Source organism: Mixophyes fleayi, chromosome 3, assembly GCF_038048845.1.
Source record: "Mixophyes fleayi isolate aMixFle1 chromosome 3, aMixFle1.hap1, whole genome shotgun sequence".
NCBI lineage: Eukaryota > Metazoa > Chordata > Amphibia > Anura > Limnodynastidae > Mixophyes > Mixophyes fleayi.
The window spans coordinates 175,973,470-175,998,219 of NC_134404.1; the positions used below are offsets into that span (position 1 = coordinate 175,973,470).

A 24,750-nucleotide genomic window follows, 5' to 3' on the forward strand; every position below is an offset into this window, starting at 1 on the left:
ATTCCAAAATTTTGTTGACAACTTCACTTTTGTCTTTGTTGAAGTATAGGTGTGACATCCTTGTGGCGTCATCAATGAGTGTCATGAAATATTTGTAGCCACTGTTCGATTCCACCGTCATTGGACCACATACGTCTGTGTGCACTAGAGTTAGCGGTACTTTAGCTCTAGTTGCTGGCAATGGAAAGGGGCAACGAGTTTGGTTACCTTTTACGCAGTTGTCATATGCCGGACTCACAGTGATTCCTGTTACCATCCCATCAAAGATTTTTGGATGTTGTTGTATCCCAGATGACCCAGCCGTTTATTCCCCAGCTCCATGGACTGATTTGTATCAGAAGCTGCCATCGCACAACATCCCTCGGTGTCTAGGACATCCAGTTGGTTGCACCAGGCTGCTGTCGCAATTACAGTCCCTGTTTTGTTTTGCACCACACACTTGCCCCTTGTGAATTGGACATTGTAATATTTTCTTTCCAGGACACTTATGGCGATAAGTTTGGTTCCCAAATCTGGCATGGACAGGATGTCTTGGATGTCTGTGATGACAGTTTCACCTTTATTCCTTAGGCTCACTGTAATTGACCCTACTTTTGTGGCAATGAGGACCTTGTCTCCAATCCCTTTGACTGATATGAGTTCACATGATTTTAGTGACGTGAACCATTCTGAATGCAGTAAAGTGACTAGTGGCCCCTCGAGCCCATGTACCAGCATCCCTTCTTGTGGCAGTCTGCAACATTCAATGCCGACTCGTTTGGTTTGTCACACTGATTCTATGCACCACTCGAATCCTTCAGCCTGCACTCAGATGCCTTGTGTCCCATCTTGTGACATATGAAGTACTTGTACTTGGGCATTTTAGACTTGGTACCTTTAGTGAGCAAAGCAGAACCCACAGCATTTGTCTTGACGGATATGCTTTCTTGGAACTGCAGCAGCTTGGCCCTCACAATATCTGTCGTCAGCTTGGCATCATTTGACTCCAAATCTACCACCAGGAAATTGAACTCTGGCATCAGATTTTACAACATTGCCATCGAAAATTCCTCATCATTCACTTGTACTTCCACAGATGCCAATTGCTGGGCTATTGACAACATTTTGTCAATGTACTCGTTAATGTTCTTGCAATGTACGCATTAATCTACCATGTAATAAATCTACCAACCATCTACTTAACCCCCATCTCCTCCCTTTGCTCGTCCTCCCTTCTCTCCTCTTGCCTTAACTGGCTCCTCTTGTGCCTGGTCTGTTAACCCTCCCTTAGGATGTAAGCTCGTATGAGCAGGGCCCCCTCCCCTCCTGTCTCCACACCTGTTCTTCCGCTCCGTCTTTACTGCATATGACTAGCCGGAGTTTCTGAAGTATTTGTACTTTTTGTTCATTGTTCTGTATGGTTTCACCCTGTATAGTCTACTGTTACTGTGTGTGGCGCTGCGGATACCTTGTAGTGCCTAACAAATAAATGATAATAATAATAATAATAATAATAATAATAATTAATGTTCTGTACAGTATATGCCTCAAGTTTATACTCCTCATCAGACATTTGTCCTCATACGCCTTTTGCGGGGCTGTTCACTTGTCTTGTGCTGACACTTTCCCATTGATAATGGAATACACATGCTGTTCCACAGCCAAGCCCATGGTCTCCATGGCTCTATCCACTTCATCAGCGTTTCGACCTGCCTCATGGGTAAGTTGTGACCTTTCACAACTTTTCCCTCTTGAGCTGCATTTCCATGATGTATTGACATGTTGCGTAATTCTCTGAGCCTTTTAGTTTTGCATAGTTTATACTGGCCCCATGTGCTTTGCATTTTTCCCTTGTATTAAAGAAAGAATCAGCTTACTTTTATTTCTGTGTATCTCAGCGTACTGGGTCCATAAACTATTGGCAGAACCTTTTGGTGTGTAAGGTGTCAGCAGTTTTGGATAAGGATGTTAGTCCACACAGCATTTGAAACAGGATGGACCTCTTATGCCACCCTGTCTGTTGCTGCTGGGAAATGTCTACACTTACTTTGCCACAGTTCCCTTTCGTTATCCCAAATGCATCCTCTAACCACAGTAGGAGGGGCTTACAAATGCTGCCACCACTGGACTGCTTACCAGCATCCAGAACCAGGTTCCTTCTGGATAACTGACGCTGCGAGTGTACCCGTTACTGGTGTACCTGGGCTGGTACTACTGACCTCTTCCTTTTATCAGGGTTGCTGTGGGTGGATCCCCCCTGGCATATTACACTGGCCAGAGCTGCTGGGTAGCTGGCAGAGTGATGGTAGCGGAGAGCTGGGTCCAAACCTCAGAAACAGCCGGGAACGGATTAGATTTTGGGTCTAATCTGTAGGTCACAGGGATAGAGAAGATTCCACGTAGGTCTTTGAAGCAAGTGATGTTTATTTGCTCACCTGGTTGAAGGTATCAGGGAGCAGGTCAGATGAAACAAATAGAACAATTTTCAATACAAGACAGTGCTTTTTATACAGATTTGGACACAGCCTCACAGGGTAAGCCAGCCCCCTGAGGTGTTAGCTATTTTTAGAATCAGGATGCAATTTGTTTACCCAAACATGGAATTATATGTAAAGCAAAGCTAACAATATTTACAATTATTTGTGATATCCTAAAACTTGCTGTGATTTCCTGCATCTTGTTTTGGACACAGGAAATCTAGTAGCACGTCTAATTAAACCTTCCTGTGCCTTCAGGTGCTGGACCCTCACACATCAAAAGGTCTAATTTACATGAAATTAACATGGGCCCTTTCTTGAGACAGTTGCAGAATACACATTCCCAAAGAAAGTTCCAAAACCCCAAACAAGTCATTTCCCTACTCCAAGATACACAAAAGACTTCCTCAACAAAGGCTTATTGTATCAGATATATACCTCAGAAATAATGCATTTTCTCTAGCAAAGTTAAAACAAACAAATTTCTTTCCCTGGTCTCAGAAATAAAGATATCTCCTTTACCAACATGCACACAATATCAAAAATAAGTACATTTGCAATTATATAAATAAGTGCCCTGCACTATTTCCATTAAATAAATTTATACCATAAGTTATTTATAAGTGATCCAGTCACAGTGTTAAACTCAACCAAGTTAGAGGCTGTAGACTTCTCCACACAGGGCAATTCCACTTATCTACTTCAATATGATGGACAGACTCCATTTGTTACCGCAACACGGAATGAACTGCTGCTACTTCAGTGACTATTTAAAATAAGTAATCAGTGTGCACCTGAATAAAAATTATAACAAGAGAGAAATATTGCACAAGAGGCAGCAGCTGCTTTAACCTCACAATTATGTGAACACACCTTTACTGTATTCAGCTTATGCTGGCACACCCCTTCCCTCCCTTCTTTCACATCTTTGGGAGTGAGGAGACGCAGGTCAGGGATACACAAAAATCATAATACAGATGCAGGCGTACATATTTTTGGTGTACGTGTACAACACGAAAATCCGTAATTTACGCTAAAAAAACTGGGAGTGTGTCAGCCTCAAAATTGCTAAAAGTTGTCCACTTTTTCAAACCCTTTTTGCCCTTTCCTACTCTGATTGCCCAAGTTGGGAAAAATCTGTCTGTGATTACTATATTCAGAAGTAGGCAAGCTGTTTGGGTCCTTCTATTTATAGTAACAATGTCAAGGCAATTAGGTAGGCACCATTGTCATATTAAACAGACTAGGCTGGTTTGTTATTGCACTAAATATATTATGTGTATTTCCCACAGATCCAGGGATGCTGGGTAGAGCAAGAAGATTTATGCTATTTTGATTTCATCCGTACAACTGTATATTTAGGGATTATATAAATAGGTAGAGTATGTACCTCACACAGTGTGGTATCACATAAAGCACATTTTAACAAAACAGGAATGCTCAGCAATGCAGTGGATGCATAAAAAGGACTTGAAATAAGATGAGGTGAATTTTCACCTAGGGAAGGTCCTATGAATACACAATTCTTTTCATTTCCGTAAGGTATTTGTGACATTATCGTTTGGGTAGTTTAGAGTTATGTTGTGAGCTTCTCCTAGACATTTTCTGTCCATCTCTGTCCCATAAGTTGGAGTTACTTGAGTGTATCCTTTGCTAACCTATAGAGCAGAGCTGGATTTAGACCTCATGGGGCCCTAGGCAAGAGACTGGTTGGGAGCAACCTCTCTGAAGCAATCCATAGCACTATGTTTTATAGCATACCATATACCCCTATAGCTGAGTAGAAGGAAAGCTATGTGCTGCAGCGCAGCAGCGGCGCACTGTCAAAGGAGGTGCGGGCATATCATTGGGGGCGTGACTTGCATCATTGGAGGCCTACCTAGCAGCAACAATCTAGCGTACCTAGCAGCAACAACCAACGTTGTCACTTTTGTCCCTCCATCATCACTTTTGCCCCTTCACAATTTCACATGTGCCCCTTCACATCACCTCTGTCCCCAATCACATCAACTCTGTCCCCAATCACATTACCTCTGTCCCCAATCACATCAACTCTGTCCCACTTCACATCACCTCTGTGCCCCTACACATCACCTCTGTCCCCATTCACATCACCTCTGTCCCCATTCATAATTTTTTTGGAACAATTTGTTTCCCCTTTTTCATAGTGTGCCATTGTGCCTCCGTTTGTTTGCTTAGCTTTATATTGCTTTCTTCCCTTCTGTTTTCTCATCTTCTGTTTTCTTTCTTGCCCCGCCACGTGGTGAATATGATATTATCACGCCCGACATTTAGTGGAACGCGGCTGAGCAGGAAGAAGGAGAGGAGGCTGCCAGAGGCCGCTGCAATCGTGATTTTTTTTTTCCTCTCTTGGACACAATATTTTTTTTTCTTTGCTGATGCCTCCACCACCAGCCGGGCCCCCTGGCGACCGATGGGCCCTAGGCAAGTGCCTAGGTTGCCTAGTGGTAAATCCGGCCCTGCTATAGAGGATATTTTCCCTTTTCCCTACATAGTGTGATCTACAATATTTGGGCATTTCTAAACTTAAAGTTTGTATATGGGTCTGACTCTGTATGTTAATTTATATCTGCATGATATTTATGGAATGCTGACCTACTTCAATTAAGAAGAAATATGTTTTCAAAAAAAGTCCTTGCATTGATTCCTGTAGCAAATGAAGGGTTCATGCAAATTAACTTTATAGGAAGGGAACCAGAACTTAGACACTACTTGTACAATATACACTCTATTTTACCATGCTCTTTCCATGGTTTTCACTTTTTCTAAATATCCATATGTTAATACACTGCAGTTATCATTACATGAGAGACAGTTGAATGGAGGTTAGATTAGAAAATTACACTATTGCTAATGATTCATTAAGGAAAGTAAGGCAAAAAAAAGGAGTACGTTTTCTCCTGGACAAAACCATGTTACGATGCAAGGGGTGCAAATGAGTGTTCTGTTTTGCACATAAGTTAAATACTGACTGTTTTTTCATGTAGTACACAAATATCAACTTTAAATTTCAGTGTACAAATAAGCCGTGTGCCCTGGGCGACGGCACCGCCCGCACCACCCTCGTTACAGCACTGGTGGATAGTTCCAGCCACTCAGAGTGGAGTAATGGCTGTGATGGTGTTCCAGAACAGCCAAACCTATTCCCCAGGTCTCACCACATTAGGAGGTGGGCGAGATGCAGGAGAATGGCCTGCTGTCCCGGGAGACCTACCCCAATTCTGGGAGAGTGGGCAAGTAAGCTATAAGTATGCACTCATCCTGCTAACTGGAGCTAATACTGCTTTCACTCAAGCACAGTGGAGTGCCAACAGCAACTGTATAGTAGTAATTACATGGCTGCAGATATACCCAGGTAAACTACTACAGATGTCTGTTGACTATGCTAATGTTTGTGGTGTGAGAAAATCATGATATGATATATGTTCTATATAAATATTTCATTTTTAAAACAGAATATTTTTTTTTGCTTAATGACTACATTTGTACTTCAGCCTTATTTTTTTTAAGGTGACTCTACATACTTTCCTCAGAATAGAAGTTTGGGGAGCGTAGTTACTGTAAAACAATCTTTAAGCACCATTCCAAGTAGCCCTGTGCTTTTATGTGTTTGATATGCTGACATTTAGTTAGTTTTGTTGGACTTGAGCCATCACACCTATTTAGTGACATGATTACTGTGTTACTTGACATAGTGGCAGCTTGCAGATTAATGCTAGGAAAAGTGCAGTGCCCCCTCCTTTATCCCCTCATTACAGTGAAATAATGATAGGATTGCTAAGCAGTTGGAAAATTTGACCTGGAAATGGCTGAGGCGATTTTGAATGTCAGTACACTTTACTGCAGGTTAAATTGAACACTAATGCCAGGATTTGCTTTGGCCTGTTTTGTGGTTTCACACCTCGATCTGTCAGAAATAGAAGATAATTCCAGATTATGGTGCAATACCATGCAAAAAACCAAGACAAATCTCTAAAGCCAATTATATATAAATCCTTGTTTTCACATAAGAAAACAGTTTTGAGATGAAAATAGAAAATATAGCCTGTTGTTTTACAGTTTGATCTGATTGTTGTTAATAGAAAAACAGTGGAAGACTGACAGAACTAGCTTTAGAATAATAGAGTAATTCATATATATGTATGTGTGCGTGTGTGTGTATATGTGTATATATATATATATATATATATATATGTGTGTGTGTATATGTGTATATATATATATATATATATATATATATATATATACACATATATATATATGTGTGTGTACATGTGTATGTATATATATATATATGTGTGTGTGTGTGTGTATATGTGTATTTATAGATATAGATATATATATATATATATATATATACATATATATATATATATATATATATATATATATGTATATGTGTATATATATATATATATATATATATATATATATATATATATATATGTACATATATATATATATATATATATATATATATATATACATATATATACATATATATATATATATATATATATATATATATATATATATATGTATATTATTTTTAATAAGACTGTGTATATATAATACTAGATCTTGCCTTTTATTGTAGGGACATGACACCTCCCTGATCTTCTGCCAAAAATTAAGTAACTAGAGAAAATGATTTAATGTTACCATTGAAATAGGTAGGGTTATTTGTTAAATGGGGTTGGTTATAAACCCTGGCCATATAGGCTTGACTGTTTATATATGCATGGACTGGATTTAAAAAGTATATACACCCTTACTGAAATTGCAGGTATTTGTTAAGGAAAGCCTGAAATCAAAGTGAATCATGTCAGACATTTTCCCACCTTTAATGTGACCTTGTAACCAACAAAATTCGAGTAAAAAACAAATTGACAATTTTTATGAAAAGGAGTGAAAATTGAAAATAACTACAATATTCTGGTTGCATAATGTAGTGAAAAGGGAGTAACTACAGTTTAACAAATAATATAACTGTGCTGGATAAAGCATATTCATAAGGGACTGCATTGTAAATACTTTGATCAAATAATTTGATCAATATAATTAGTGATCAACCACATATTAATAAATAGTATGATGAAGAGCAACCCATACGTCGACTAAAGCTGTCTGTCATGCAGGGAATGAGAGGAAATGAGTACCAGCTCATCTAAACACTTAAACTATCTCTGTTTGGTATCCCGAGATTTGTAAATCTGTATTGGATTTAATAATGATAAAATCGGGTGTGCTTGACACTCCTCAGAAAAGTTATTTTGCATTTTAGCATTGGGTAAATTGTGGTTATAAAATGTGTCACAGGCCTCCCCTGGAGGCCACTTCCTAATAGGAGGGGAAAGGTGACAAAAAACAAAAAAATGTCTTTAAAGATGAAACTACTTACAAGATGTTGTCAGACTTTTGGGAAATCAATCAACATTGATAAGCTGTCCGTTTTCCAAGTCAATTTCCATTGGCGCAGATTATGCAACAAGAACGCAAGTTTATGCTCTGAAATGTTCTCCCTTTTATTTTACATATTTTGCTGTGTGTTATGTCATCTTTTATTAATTGTTTTTATAGCCTGTAAGAATTGTACCTTTTTCTTTTTATAAACTTAAAATGTAATAAGTGCTGTCCTTATGGTTCTAAAGGAACCCATTAGCCTTTTATGAAGAAGATTGCTTGACCATGTTAACCCTTTCAATACTGGTGTGTGCATTGTTAATACATTTGACTACCAACCCAGGTTTACGTTTGTGTATCAGAGCCTTGAGTTGTTAAGTGTAAACCCTTTGATTGCTGGTTTGCACATTGCAAACCTGTGTGTAACAATGAGCATTGTGTGCCAGTTTGGGGCAGTATATTGGGGTCCTATTGCCCTTATTCAATAGGTAATAGCAGAACCTGTGTGGGTGTGTGAGCGCTGCTTGGGAGCGATTCAGCAAATCTATTACCTGTGTGATAGGTTGAGAGAAAGATTGAGCGCTGGAATCATATGTAACCCCATACAGCAAACACTTCTGAGTCACGATTGCGCAGAGTGTGGTTTGTGACAGGTAACAGTGGTTTGGAGCGGTTTCCTGGCAATATAGAGGTGATATATTGTTTGACTGTTTGATAAGTTATTATATCATGGAGCTGATAGAGGCAGCTCCCCCCTGACATATAAGTATGCACATTCTTTTATAATAGAGCTGTTTTCAGAGTTAACTAATCAAATAGAAAATAATTTTCAAATGTAATAAGCATGAACCTGAAAGTGATTTTGAATGACCCCATTTAAAGATCAGCTGTTCCTGTAGGATTTCTTTGCAGTTTTCTTAGTTGCATCCTACTGGGATAGCCATGGTCGCAAGGAGCTTCAAGACATCTCCAGGAATTCATTGTTGAAAGATACCTATCAGGAGCATTACATTACATGCACCATGGAACACTGTGAAGAATTTAGTCAGTAAGTGGAGAAAATGTGGCACAACATTTCCAAGATCAGGGCGTTCCTCCAAAGTTGATGTTAGGAGAAGGAGAAAACTCATCGGGGAGGTTACCAAGAAGCTTATGGCAACATTAAAGGTGCTGCAGGAATTTCTTGCAGGAACTGGCTACTCCCTGCATTTAACAACAATCTCCTGTCTTCTGCATGACTGCTTCATGCGGTAGAACGGCAAGACGGAAGCCATTTCTCACAAAAAAGAACATCGAAGCCCATCTGAATTTTGGCAAAAAAAATATATTCTATCGCCCCAATTCATGTGGGAATATGTCTTATGTATTGATCTAAAAGATATGTGTAGTGCAAAGACAACACAGCTCATCACCCAAAGAGCACCATGTCTATTGTGAAGCATGATGCTGGCAGCAACATGGATGGGGGCTGGTTCACTTCAGATGGGCATAACGAATAGCTCCAAATAGGAAGATATTTTGGCACAAATCTTCTGTCAGAAAGCTAAAGAGGAAGAGAAATTTCAACTTCCAACATGATAATGATACAGAACACATATAGGCAGCCAAGGAATGTCTTTAGAAAAGGAAGATCAAATTATTGGAAAACAGCAGTCAGAGCACAGACCTCATTCCCATTGAAAACCTGTAGAATGACCTAGAGAGGCCGTGCATTTGATGGACCCTGACATTTTTTGCAGGTAAGAGTGGGACAGAATTGCAACATCCAGGTTTGTGAAATTGATAGAGATTTATTCAAAACAGCTCACTGTTATAATAAAAGTTCCTTCCCAAAGTATTAGTTTAGGGGTGTGAACACTTATGCAGCCAGATTGTATAGGTTTTTTACTTTAACTTGTTTTTCCTACAAAATATTTATATCTGTTGCACATGGTTTTGTTGGTTGCAATGTCACATTAAAGTTGTTAAAGGATCTGACACAATTTTTCTTGATTTCAGGCTCAACAGAGAAAGAGAATGAGCTCTTAATATAGAGAGAAAGAGCTCTATATAAAGATAACTCAAAAGAGAGGGGTTTTTTTAGAGATAAAACTTGATATAGAGTGAGAAGGAGAGAGTGTGACTTAATAGAAAGATTGATGTGAGGATACATAGATTTGACTATATGGATAAATAAATTGATATATAGTTAGATACAAATATATTGATACATTAAAATATTTCTATATTTTGCTCATTAGTTCATAGGTATCTAAAAATTGCCACATGCATATTGTGCAGTGGCGCACGCAGGGGGGGTTTCTGGTTCCCCAGAAACCCCTCCCCTCCGGGAACCAACGGTACCCCACAGCAGCCGCAGCGCTGTCAAAGAAGCGTCTGCGGCAGTGCTGTATTGTAGTATAATACAGCACTGCCGCGGATGCTTCTTGACAGCGCCGCGGCTGCTGTAGAATTCAGACTCGCTGAAATGGAGCTGCTGCGCATGCTTTGTAATACTACTTCGACAATATCCCTGCCGTTGGAATGTCATCATTGCACATTGTCTATTGTGTTGTCACTGAAAATGAGACAGATTGTTAGCAACATGCAAAATATATGTATACATGGAACTTCACATAAGTATTTTAGATCTGGTTGTAATATACCAGCAACTGAAACATTAGCCTAATAGATGCATTATAATTTACAACAACAAAAAAAACATTTCTTAGTAAATTATTTAACTATGGTACAATATCTATTTTGTAAATAACAGATATAATTATTTTTTTTTCTTGTAGTGCAGTGGTTAATGCAGTTATCTGGTAACATTGTGCAGTATGAATGGTAATGCAGTAGGTGGCAGTGTCTGACCATCACAGTAAAATGAAATTCTAAATGAGAACAATACAGAATGTATTTATTTTTCTCATTATTAGTTTTATGAGCTGCAAAGGAGTAAGCAGACATTATTCGCACATTGGCCACAATGCATTGTCATTTTTTAACAAATATCCAGAATGCTTTAATGTTTTAACAGGCGACGTGGCCAGATTTTTGCAGGAATTGCCATTTATCATTATACTTTGTGAAATCATTCATTTGCTCTAATTTGAATGTAAATGACTCCAAGGTTTTACAAATAAGGTGACAGACTCACATAAATGTAATTGTCGGGTTCATCTCCCTCTTTTTCTATATCACTCATTAGGTTATGAATTAAATACATCTTATTAAACTAGGGGCATGTCCAATGATGATATTGTAATGGCAAATTACTGTGTGCTATTAGTGGTGTATTTTTTATTCATGGACATTAATTTGTCATTAAGGCGGCATTAGTTTAACACTTTTATGGGGATTACGTGACCTGAAAGAAGAACCTACTTCTGGAATATGAGGGAAGAAAAAAGGAAGCTAGTGCTAGACGTATTAGCAGTTTGGCAGGTTTTCAGACACTGCTGAACAATATATCTGTGAAATTCCTTTGTACTCCTCAAAGGTAACCTGAAAACTACAACATTTTGAGGCACAAAATGATCGGCCGCAGCATTAACATGTAAATCTCTTAAAGTCTGCATGGATTTAAGTAGAGGAACCATCAGCAGCAAAATGTATGTGAAATCTGTATAACCATCAGCAAACAAAAATAGAAATAGCTAAATACAGGTAAATAATTATGTGTGAGGGGCATGACTACGTACTGTTTAGTTAATAACATTATGTAATGTAATATTTAGCCATCTTGTGATCTTGCTATATTACATATTTTCCTATTATCTCTCTTTTGGACTAAAATCCTCCTGTCCAGCTGTTATTTTTTAAATTGACTATTTAGACATTTGTAAATGTTTAATTTTACTGGCTCACAAAACATAACGCTCAAATTCAAAATAGCCATATTCCTCTGCCCTTTATTATGAAATATGGTGGTTTGCGGTGTTGATGGCTGCATGCAATAAGCTTTATTTGCATTCACAAGCCTGACAAGGTGTGTGCATGTAGGTCAGGCTCTACGTGGAAAAGTGTATCTGTTTATACTAATCTTCACTAAGCTGAATATTGGCTATTTTCTACTATACTGTGGAGTTTTATTAGAAGCGAACAACTGGTTACAGAGAGTCATAGGCATATTGTAAGAAGCACTAGTGTATGTTATTATGGTAAGTTTTGTATGAAATCTCAAATCCAAGGAGACTTTAATTAAGAGTACATACTGCAGCAGCACAAATCAGTTCAAACATTTCCCAAAGTATTTTTTTTGTTTTATATTAAAAGGTACTACAATGGCAACAGTTTAATTGATAATATGCCTTTCTAAAACATTCTCGAACATTCACCCCATTTTCATTCTTGTCACTTAAATATGTTTTATTCATCTAACGGGGAATGCATTTTAGCTGATTGTCCGCAGTTTGTATTTCTAAACGTGGTATCCTTGGGTTTAAGATTTTGTGACTCGCAAGGCAAACCATTTACCAATGGTACTCTACCGGGGCTTGTATATTGACTAGCTTGTAAGAAAAAAAAAAGTACCAATTGTTATATTTTATTTAATTTACATGTATGTCATTGTTTTGTAACTTAGTTGAATAGGGGTAAAGTAGGAACTGGACTAAACCTCAAATATAAGTTAACTTCTATAATAGTATTACATTCTCAAATATTTGAGTAAAAGATATTTCAATAAAGCTGAATTAGTAGGGGAAGCTTTTTTCTCTACATTCAGGGGTTCCTAACTGTAAGCTTCTCTGGATCCAAAATGGCTAATGTCAATATTCTGGACTCAGTAGCTGTAAATACAATGTCTGTTATTTCAAATAATCATATTGGGACCTTTATAAGTGTTTTGAATTGTCTTTTCTAATAGGATTAACTTTTTTGTTCGATATACCTTTAATTATTTATTGAATGTAAAGGGAATTTAACCTTATGGGCATTTGAATTCTTTTGCAAAGTGTATGTGGAAGAATTTCTGATGGCGAGTTTATTGTTAACAACGCCTGCCTAGCTAGATCCATCAATACAAACCAGTAATACAATTTATTGTATGTTGTAAAGACTATATAACTCTGTTATTGGGCATCTACTATGCTTTTGTTACTGTTTTCTTGTTTTATCTCCCTCCTCCCTTTTTTGTCTGTTTTTTTGTGGGGTTGGGTACGATTTACCTATTACCAGTATTCCGGCATGGAGAACCCCTACAAAAAACCCTAGAAGTTATGAAAAACCAATTTGAAAATAAACAGATTTACCTTCAACCCGACGCTGGACATCTCCGATGAAAGCACCATGCTGACAGCAAGTGATTCCGATTGAACGAGTGTTCGGCACTGCAGGCTGCCGTCATCGCGACGTCTGTCAATAGAAATTTAAAATGGCAATGTGGGGACCCCTAAGGTTAAGTGTGTAAACACTTAACCCGACATTGCTGCTTTCAATTTCTATTGACAGACGTTGCGATGATGTCAGCCTGCAGTGCCCAGTGGGGTTTTTTGTAGGGGTTTTCCATGTTGTAAAAACGATTACCACCGCTTTTGGTGTTCTGTGTTTCTTATTGTGTAGATTTGTGTATATATCACTTTTTTGTATTTCTTCCTGCCTTTTTATCTCTAGTTTGTCCTCTCTATTTTTATATTGTTACAGTCCTATTTTGTAATGTAAATCATTTTCATTTAGTACATTGTACTTTTGGCAAGTTATTTTTTTTTTTAGCTGTTATAGCATTTTCTTATATCATCACATTTGTTTTTTTTTATCCTAACTCTTCCAAATTGTAGTTTTAATTCCAGTTTACATGAATATTTTTACTAGAGAGTTAACCTTCTTCAGCTTATTACAGTACAGCTCTTATATACCACTTAATGATGAATTTCTTCTAACTTTTTTTCTGCTAGTCTGGCAGTTAGGGATTCACTGCTAAATGTGAAATTCATAGTGTATTTACTTTCAATTGTTATTATCATGTAACAGTTACACTACTAAGAACTTTTAGAAATAATATTGAAGAGTTAGTCACAGGAACCCACTTTATGGTTAAATAACCCCTGCTCGATTCACTCACTCATTCTCAATGTGGTCAGCTTGGTAGGTTTCAGCTTTTTATTTTCATCTGCATTATTTTTCTCTCTTATTCTCTTTGAGAAGACTCCAATGAACAAAAACGTACTTCAATGTAACACAAATAGGCCAAGTTGTAGAGGTTGCCGTCTCCCACTGTGTTTCCTTCACATTTTACACTGCTGTAACTGGCAAGGTGGAGGCAGATGTCTGTGCTTTATATCTTTCTTCTTGACCTTCTGACCTTTCATTGTTAGGAAATCTTCCAGTTACCATTTCTGTGTCTGAATCTTACAGAATATCTACCTTCATCATAATGGCAAGGTTCCTATTTCACAGATATTTTCATGGAGATTCTCTTTTTTTATGCTTGTAGTGGTTCATTGCGGTGTGTGGTAGGTTGAGTCTAGTTCAGCATTTTCGAGTTGTGCATTTTTACACATATTTTAAGTCACAGATGTAAATATGTAAATCTCACATATTGCAGTTCTGTGTGGTCTTTTAATAGCCAAAATCTAATGAGCCCCTTGTCAGAATGGATAGATCTATCCCATCTGCACACAGATCAAATCATTTGGTAAGCAGTCTGATCAACAAGAGATCAACGTGTGTTTCTCTTCTTCAGTTTAGGCACATTGCACAGTTGTCTTGTTTACCAATAATAGTTTGCTGGAAAAGTAATACTGTTCTGGGACACAACTAACTCTCTCAGATTTGTTTCTTGTGTGTAGCAAGGGTTGGTTTATGTGTATATTTTGGTTTATCATCTGTTCTTGTAGGCACAGCAGGTTCATATAGTGTATCCTTACTTCTATATAACCATGGTAATTTATGAAACCAGTCAGATATTTGCTTTCATTTTCTAACTCAGTGGTGGCCTACTGAGACTTCACCTATGGCCGCTCAGCTGGTTGCTTCTGATCTGAATGAGGCAGAACAGGGCAGACGACTTTCGCATCATGGGACCTTTTCTGCACAGTGCAAGGAGGTCATGTGACACACCCAGAGGAAGAGGGAGTGCAACCTGTACTCCCCTGACCTTTTGCAGCCCTTTGAAGACTGGAGGGCCGAACTTGCCCATCTGCTGTTCTGACTGCAATAGAAATTTGCAACTGAAACGTGTCAGGCTGATATTACAGTCCATGTTGTTTCAAATGTCCAATCATATCCTCTCAAAATGATTACTTCTAGAAACCTGCTTATGTGGTCCTCTTCCAACCACATTGACCGGCTCCAGTGATGCAGGAAGTGAGTGCACAGCATTAGCGCCAGGTCGTTTGTTGCTAAACCTTCAGGCTGAGTAACTGGATTATTTTCCCTGCACATGTGTTACATACAGTCTTACAGTGTGTTAATTGTAAATAATTATATCTACTTTACTTCAAAAGCTACCATTAAATAACAATATCATTATATACATTTTACCACTGCTTTTATTAAATAAGGATTATTTTAGTAGCTAAATAACAAGTAGCAATATTTGAAACTGTTGTTAAATTAAATTTGATTCTCTCATTTTTACTGATTAGTACTTTTACTGCAACCTCACATGGTTTTTGTAAGCTGCCACAGTTAGGAACTTAAGCTGGTGGGTGGCTTTATATGAGGAATGAATCCTCTCAGAGAACCATTATAGAATCATTATGCTTTTGCAGGTTGCCCACTAAAGGGCTGATCTCAGCAATCTATAGATTACTGTATACACATGGCATGGAACTCGCATGTCAAATGGGAAAATGGCATTGAACTTGGTAGAATGGGAGGGCCTTTAGAATTAATTTCTAAATGCTTGATGTGTATGCATAAAAGAAAACACCCTAAAAGTATACTATAGGTGGTACCTAGTGCCTTCACAATTGCTTAGGACTTATCCTACCACATCTATCCTCTGTTTGAGGGGGTGTGGTCAGTAAGACCCTCTGTCCAACATATAATGGTCCAGAACGAATATCTTTCTGGATAGAGGTTCATGCACTCATTAATAGAATCACCAACATTCACTGAAACACTGTCTTACTCACTACTCTCTGGCCATCCCTTGGATTCTTGAACTTATTCTGAAATTAACCTGGCACATGTTGAGTGCTGTGAAATGTCAGATTATTTCCTACTGGAAAACCCAGAGCCTCACTCACATGTACACATACCAGAATGGAACATATATCATCATTAATAATTAGCCTTGAAAATTTGCCCTGATAGGGGAGCCAAGGTTGTCTCAGTTAGAAACTCCTTCCCCCATCTAATTTTTAGGGCTTTCAATGGGTTCTTTGGTTTGATGACATGATGACCCTTTTTGTCCCACAGTTCTCTTAACCAATTTTACGTCCTTAAAATAACTCACTGCTTCTCTGCTCAATATATCTTATAGATGTAACCAACTAACCTGTTGGGCACTAATTTTTGCAACCAGAAAATGTATTTGGATGATGTTTTGTTATAATCCTATATCCCCTCTCCCCCTCTTTTTTTTTGTTATTTCTCTCCCCTGGAAATTTTCAATAAAAAGAATAAAAAAAATAAATTGGAGGGATGTTAAGCAAAACTGATCAACATAAAAAAAGTTCTGTAACGAAAACAACAAATCAGATTCTTAACTATTTATAGTTTTCAAAATTTAGTTTAAAAATTAAAGCAAACTGATACAATAGTGTATAGAAGCTTATTCCAGTGTTTTCAGGTTTGGATTGAATTGTTGCAGTGGCGGGACTACAGCAGGCAGAGCTAATAACTGTGATGGTACAATGCACTACATGGATAGTTGCTGTGCTATTGCCCACACTGCCATTATTGAACTCTCCACAGATGTCCAAAACTTCTGGGAGGGAGGTTGTTCAGTGTTAGATCCAGGTACATCCAGTTGGTTCCTGGACAGGTAGTTTATTCGGCTCTTCACAAAGCAAAGTGCCTCAGCACTTCCACATATACAGAGCCTGTGCTCTGTTAGGGATAGGGTAGTTTCAAATGCTAAAATATTGTGGAACCACTAAGCAAAATTCTCATAACATGTTGAGTTGTAATCAGGGCCGGACTGGGACTAAAAATCAGCCCTGGCATTTAAAGCACATAGGCCCAGCTCTGTTCCAGATTAATAATAATTATAGTACATTTTGCAAAGCTCATTGTTATATGGTGTCCCATGAGATATTAATGTATTACGTGCAGCTTGACTCTCTATTTGCAGCATAGGGCGCACCAGTATCAGATAATGGTATGCACAGGACTGGAAAGAGAAATTTGGGGCTGGGGTACAATGAAAATTTGCCCTCTCCCACCCCCACAGGTGCACAGGAAGAGAGATGTATACCGGCGCGCAGCGGCGACGGTGAAGCGGTGTGGTCGCATAATGTTGGGGGCGTGGTCAATATGTGGCGTGGCATAACAAATTGGGGGAGACTCAATTGCTGGTGATGTGATACATGGGTATCGCGCAGCCCACATTGCTGGCAATTACGGTAGAAATCTCTGCTTATTTTTCCTTGAGAGGAAAAATGAACAGTGATTTCTGTCAAATTTCAGCCGAAAAGTGTCTCGCGGATGTTCACTTTGCAGCTAATTGAATTTCCCCATTATGTAATAAAATGGTGTTGCTCTCACCTATCGGTTATTGCAACCTGGTACTGGATTCTTGCATAGATCCTGGAATGTTGGGACCTGTTGGAAAATGTATATATGGAAAACTGAGCAATGAGTGAACATTGTACATGACAGATCACACAGTATAAAATACATACATTATAATAAAATATTACATTTATCACCAGCTACATAACGCCACCCCTCAGACACATCACGCCACATCCTGCATCACGCTACTCCCTGCCACGTCACCCATCACACCACAATACCCCCCCAGACAAATCACACCATGCCACCCCGCAGACAAATCAGGCTACCACCCAGTCACATTATCATGCCACCCCCAAGGCACATTATCATGCCACACAAGACATATTATAACCCCCCGAGACCCATTATGACACCCCCCCAGCCTGCTGTACTTACCTATGCAGCTGACATCAGAGTAAAAAAGAACGCCTTGCAGCGTGAGCAGGTAAACTCTTAGTCTTGTGAGATTTGGAGCTCCAGGCCTGCTCTGCAGGCTGCTGGACAGTATATGATGACATACCCTGTCACCACACACTGTCTGTGGACAGCTTCCCCCAGAGTTGGATTAAGGCTTTGGGGGGCCTGGGGCACTTAAGACAGGGGGCACTATGGTCTAAAATTAAGAGCATTGTATCATAATTCACAAAAGAGAGAGTTACTAACTAATACACAATGTAGAAAAAATGTACCATTCGGTCGCTTATCAAAAATTATTAAAATCAGAATTTTGAGGTTCAGGTTCAGTTAGGTGGCATCAATATTATTATTATTATTATTATTATTATTATTATTATTATTTATTATCGTAGATTTCTAAGGCACCACAGTGCTCCACAGAGCCATACAGTAGGGAAAATAGTACATTCATAAAACAGGGACATACTAGGTAGACTAAATAAATGAAGACTTGAAAACAAAGGGTATGGAGGACCCTGCTCATTAGAGAGGAACAAGAGGAGCGAGTGTTGTTCAGATTGGAGATTATGACAGTTGTGAGGGTGCATTAGTGTGAATAGTGTTTTCGAGGATAAGGTCACCTCTAAAAAAAAGATAGGTTTTCAGAGAGTGTCTAAAGATTTGAAGGCTGTGGGAAAGCTAGATTGAGCGTAGTAAGGAATTCCATAAGTGGAAAGCAGCACAAGAGAAGCCTTGTAGGCGGGAGTAGGAGGTGGCATTGGACATGGTTGCACAGGGGAAAAATAGATGCTGGGAAATGGTAGAAAAACGTGAGGAGATACATGTGATAATAGGGGCAAAGAGAGACAGACACATTCCCCTACAGAATCCTTTTCAAGCTCCTCACTCTGACTTACAAGGCCCTCGCCAACTCCACTGCTCCCTACATCTCTAACCTTATCTCTATTCACACTCCCTCCCGCTCACTGCGATCGTCCAACGATCGTCGCCTCTCTTCCCCTCTGATTACCTCCTCTCACGCACGTATCCAAGACTTCTCCCGCGCCGCTCCCCTCCATTGGAACAAGCTCCCCCGCTCCATCAGAACTTCCCCTAATCTGTCCTCTTTCAAACGAACATTAAAAACCCACCTTTTCCTTAAAGCCTTCCAGTCTCATGCCTAAACTCCCACCGGTCGGCTACCTCTCTTTCTCATCCCTTCTTCCCTTCTCCCCCTTCCTCGACTCCGTCTCCGTTTCTCCCGTCTCTCCGTCTCATCCATGTGTCTGTCTGCCTTCCCCTCCCTTTAGATTGTTCGCTCCTTTGAGCAGGGCTCTCCTACCTTCTGTTTCCATCACTTTTAACTGTGCTCTCCAGCTACTCAGCTCACCTCCTCTCAGTCCCTCTGCCCTCTGTCTCCTCTCGCTTCTCTCCGCTCCCCTCAGTGACTCTCAACCTGTCATCCGTGCCCACCCTCTTGGGCCATAGTTACCTGCCTATACTCACTTTTCCCCTCCCTCCCTCTCTTTCATGCTGTGCCTGAGCCCCCAGAGTTATAGTGCTTACTGTTACTTGTACTGTGCTGTTTCACCTTGTACTGTGCCATTGTTTGTCCTTGTACGGCGCTACGGATACTTTGTGGCGCCCTATAAATAAAAATTAATAATAATAATAATAATAGCAGAAAGGGGGCGAAGGAAAGGACAGACACCCACAATGCGAAGACAAAGAGACACAAACACAAAGGGTATAGAGGTGGGGATAGAGGGTGCACATCGTATGTATACAATAAGGCCGTGCACTGTCTATATATGGCATTGTGCAATCCTTTGGGCAGAGGAATGGAGGTGGTCCTGCTGATGCCACCTATGCGGTCACCTGACTGACTGTGCCTTGAGCAGCTACTGTGTTTTACAGAACTGGCAGAGCCCCAGAAACAAAAACATACATATAGCTGCCCTGGGAGGTAGCGCAGCTCTAAAACCAACATTTTAAGAATAACACTAACCCCAGCTTACAAACAACCCTAACGGATTATACAGATCATATACAGCTTTAAATACTGGAGACCAATAACTTCATAATAATCAATATCAATAACAAGTTTATTCTGACTTATAAAGTAAAGCAAAATAGATATAACTGTATATTTCAATATCTCAATATATCAGTTAAGTTCAGTGCTAAATAACCATTATAAAAATGAGCTAATCAGTTATACCACTTTCATACTGCCGCCCCTGCAATATCCCGGGTTTTTGAAGCCGGGTTTTTGCAGGGTCTTGGAGTGTCCCAGCTCAGAAACACCATTCATACTGCACCTCGGACCCGGGAATTTCCCGGGTTGACCCCATTCATACTGCACAAGTCTGTGCCCTGGCAATTTGTGGGAGTCATCACCAGAGCAGTTTTCATTGGCTGAAAAATGGTGATGTCATTGAAAGGTGACTGGTTAATGCTGGAACACAGCATTTATATGTCTCATAATCTGGGGATGTGATGATTCACGCAATCAATATAATAATGTGTATAGTATTTGGGATCTAAGTACCTTACTTCATCACTCAGCGACTGAACTTATCATTCGGATTCCTGCACAATATTAACAAAAAGGTATGGTAAGAAGGTGTGTACCAAGATATTGTGATTTAAAGGTGCAAGGATAATAACTATTGGTGCTTAGAATTTAATTTTACTCTATGGTAATAAAACGAGGCAGCAACTTGACATGTACATTGAGCTTTCTTTGTGACCCCTCTGTGGCTGAAGAATGAGCATTATACAGCTGCAGGGACTGGCTAAATGACCTTTAATTGTTGATGACCTTTATATACTACTTATATTCCAAATTTAGTGTACTTGTAGCTCTATTCTGGTTGATGTTCTTAATTTTCTCACAATCCAAACCCAATTACTACATTTTACTCTTTCCCCTTTTAATAAAGAATAAAGAAAACAGAGGTCACCTTCAGTTCCAAAAAATGTATGTACACAGCACAGTAGAATCACTGTGAGATATGCTGCACACAGATCTGTACTATAAAATATACCCCTCACCATTGCCCCACAGTTCTTCATGATTCACTGACAGGCAGACAGCCAATCATCTTGTTTTCTGTGCAACCCGGTCCGACTCGGGAATTACCCCTCGATAAATCCCGGGTTGAAGACCCGGGTTTTTAGACCCGGGATTTTGGACTTGTACCATTCATACTGCACCAAGACCCGGGTCGTTTGAGCTCGCCCCGGGATTTTGGTGCAGTATGAATGGGGTATTAATTCTATTCCTTAGTGTTTTCTCATATATAAAAAGAATGCCATTTCCAGATGGTCTTTGTGCAGTGTATTACAGTCCTCTTTTTTTTAAGTTACCTTACCTTTTGTATGCTCCAGACACTGTTGTTCCTCCTTCAGACACTGCAGACGGTCCTCAGCAGCATATAGCTGCACCCTGCCATGTACTTGGCACTGAAACGCCGGCTCCTTCACTTTTTAAAATGGGTGCCCAGTTCCTGGACAGTGCCCTCTGTAACTCTCCCCCCCCCCCCCAACCCCCACTCGCGGGTGCACGCGCGATCGCAGGTGCGCCACCTGCTGGACAAAAAAAAGTATTTTTTTTTTTTCCCCCCCTCTGCTTGCCCCGGCCCATTTAGCCATCGGCCCTTCTGGCATGTGCCAGAAGAGCCAGATGGCCAATCCGGCCCTGGTTGTAATTGACCGTTAATATGCCTTAGACAGGGAGCAAAATTGGCTGACAAGTGCCAAACAATATGAACTAATATGTACTGTCCTGTCTGATTGTGAATTACTCCCAATGTGTTTTCTTTCCTTATTTTAGATTTAGGCCTGGTGGTTTTGAGATTCAGGCTTTTTATTTTACTTATTTGTTCTGGTTATTTCTGGTTATGTTCAGAGCTTTAAAACTAATATTTTTTCACTTGTTTGGTATGTGTGGTTGTGTGCAAATATATATTTCTCTGATTTATAATAACCATGTTTAATCCAAAGACAAAACAGCTGGAGCCGCAAATGATTCTGGTGCAGTTATTGATGGCTGAGCTTGGCAGTCACATTTCTAAGCTATGTACACTTTTTTTCTGTCTTAATTATGCATTCATTAAAAGCTTTTGTACTCAACTGAATAAAGTAAATATTTTCTTGATCTCTGTAGTGTGCTCCCAGACTGTAGATTTGCACAGCAGGGCCCTGATAATATGAATAAATTGTAGTTCCCCAAGGAGATTATCTTTCAAAGGCAGTTGTATAGAAGTGCAGTTATTTTATTTGGTTCTTCTTGGGTATCCTTGCTATGCGTAACATGCTTATCTTTTGTTTACTTGTGATCAGGTTTAATTTATTAATTTATTTTGTCCATTTAGACTTGATACAAATCCATGTGTATCTCTGTTTTAGTATCTGAACTCACTCAGCTTCAACTAATAGTTCAGAAAATGGTATTAGAAGGAACTGTCTGAAATACTGTCTTTTATTATATATTGAGTATACAGTACATGCATATATACATTCACACAGTGGTCGAAGTGGGAGTGTATACCACCACCTCTCCTACTGTCTTTATTGTAAAACTATCAAATACCATTCATTTACATTCCCACTACATTTTTCATACCACCATCTCTAGATTTCCATACTGCTACTCTTAAATTTGCACAGCGACCACTAAATATATATATATATATATAGTTTGTTTGTTTGTTGGCGAATATCTTTTACAGCTCTCAAGGTAGCCAAATCTTACATAGTTATTTAGTATCGAAAAAGTAACCTATTAGACCACATAGTGACAATGAGACAATGTAACAGAGCGACAAATATTGAAAACATAATTTTTGTTTGTAAGCAAATGTTTGACTGCTGGAAAGAAACTTAGCGTCAACACAACGGCAACGCGACAAAGCAACAAATCTTATTTTCTAATTAGCATTTTTGGTCTATTTACCAAATAATGTGCTAATATATAAAACTGCTACACATTGCAAATCGGACCTGCTCAACGCGAGGTGACCCTAATGGTGTGTGTGTGTGTGTGTGTGTGTGCATACACAGTCTTTGAAGTGGAAATTTAGAAGTGATGGTATGGATAAAGTAATTAAATGGCATTTGCTAGTTTGACAAACCACCATATACCAGTCCACTTTGACCACTGTAATATCCCTTTTACTAAAACTGCTATACATGCTGTATAGATGCTAAAACTCTATTGCTTTAAGTAAAGAAATAAAAAAAAAAACTGTGAATCCAGACTGGTGCTTTTCCACACCTATGTTGGGTTTCCCTATTGTAGCAAGGACCTTGGTGTAGGGTATAACCGGATGTGCTGAGGGATGCACATATTAAATGTCCTCAGCCAAGTTCCTTGGGTTTTTTCTCCTGATCTTATAGAGCTTGACTCTACCTAGAATGGTATGGAGCCTGGGTGATATTGTAAATTGTTTCCCTCTGTGTGTAGTAAGTGGTAGGTGTCTTTTAGTCCCCAACCTAGAGTTTGGAGCCCTACCTCTTGGTGACAGGTGAGGGAACAATGAACATAAAGGTCCCTAAAGTTGGAAGCCCAACATTCTCCCTCCTCCGACACAATGCAGCAGGTATAGCACCTATGCCATCCCTATCTGGCATTTCTGCCTCACCAATGTGCTGGAGGACTTGGGCAACGTATCTATAAAATTAGCAGTGTCGTCTAGATAAGCCTGGGCGAACTCCTGGCACCCATCCAGTAGGTGATCTACAAGTGGAAGGTGGTGTGGATGTTCTCCATCCCAAAATGCATGACAGTGACCTTAAACAGCCAAAATGGGCTGATGAAGGAAGACAAATCCTGTGCCTCCCTAATAGGTTGTATTTGCCAGAAGCCTCTACTAAAGTTCAAGGCGGATACATTGCTACCTTCCTAGTCTATAATAAATACGGGGCATGGGTTATGCATCTGTTACCGTCATTTTGTTTAGCTGGTGGTAGTCCGCACAGAACTAGGTCTTCTGGTTCTTCCTGGGCTCCAATGCTACACCTAGAGCATAGGGATTGTGTGAAGGCACAATCAACCCCTATTCTAGCACCTCATCCACCATGTGCTTGACCATGTTGAGGACTTCAAGGCTAATCCGCAATGTGGTGTGCCAAATAGACTGACCCTTTCTGGTGTCAACATGGTGGGCCACCACATAAGTGCTACAAGGCTTACTTGTAAATGGGGACCATCTCTTCAAAACTTCACCCATTTCACTGCTCCTATATCTCACTTAGTGCCGGCTAGTAGGTGGGTAAGGAATCGTTCTTGAGCTGCCCATGGGTAGCCAACAAACTGCCATTGCCCCAATCTCCCTGTCCTGGTTGATGTGATGGAGCCTTACCTATGCTTATCTGCACCATCCAAGGCTCTGGTCCGATATTAGCACTGGCCTAAATATCTTGTAGCTTATTTTTCATGGCCAGGACTAGCACCATCACTTTCTGTCCGATGGGCAGTTTGCATCCCCATAACTGCCACTCACAGGCTACCAGCAGACTGGAGCTCCATCAGTCATATGAGTCATTTGATTAACACCTGCATCCTCAAAACATACTCAAGAGTGGGCACCTCCAGTGCCCTGAAAGTCCCTTCCCAACTCTCATGTACTGAATCCAGTGGTCCCCATACCCTTTGGCCGTACTGCAACTCAAGGGAAGAGAAGTTAGCAGAAACTTGGGGCACGTTGCAGTCTTCTTTCAGTCTCCTCTTCCAAGTAAATGTATGCAAATAGCAACTGCTCAAGGGTACCATTGTAGCACTCACATAGCCCATTAGTCTGGAGATGGTAGGGGGTTGTGT

At 39.6% G+C, this 24,750-nt stretch overlaps 1 protein-coding gene across 4 annotated transcripts in view; it reads left to right on the forward strand.

Annotated features, from left to right (window-relative positions):
- The window catches only part of KLHL32 (kelch like family member 32), a 165,741-nt gene that overhangs the window by 71,611 nt on the left and 69,380 nt on the right, over positions 1–24,750 (forward strand). Inside the window, exon 1 of one of the 4 annotated variants that reach the window (XM_075202815.1) lies at positions 11,488–11,528. The exons of the other annotated variants lie outside the window; for them this stretch is intronic. The gene's annotated coding sequence lies outside the window, so the exon portion shown is untranslated. Of the gene's footprint in view, positions 1–11,487; positions 11,529–24,750 lie in introns of those variants that run through there. 4 annotated transcript variants of the gene reach the window in all.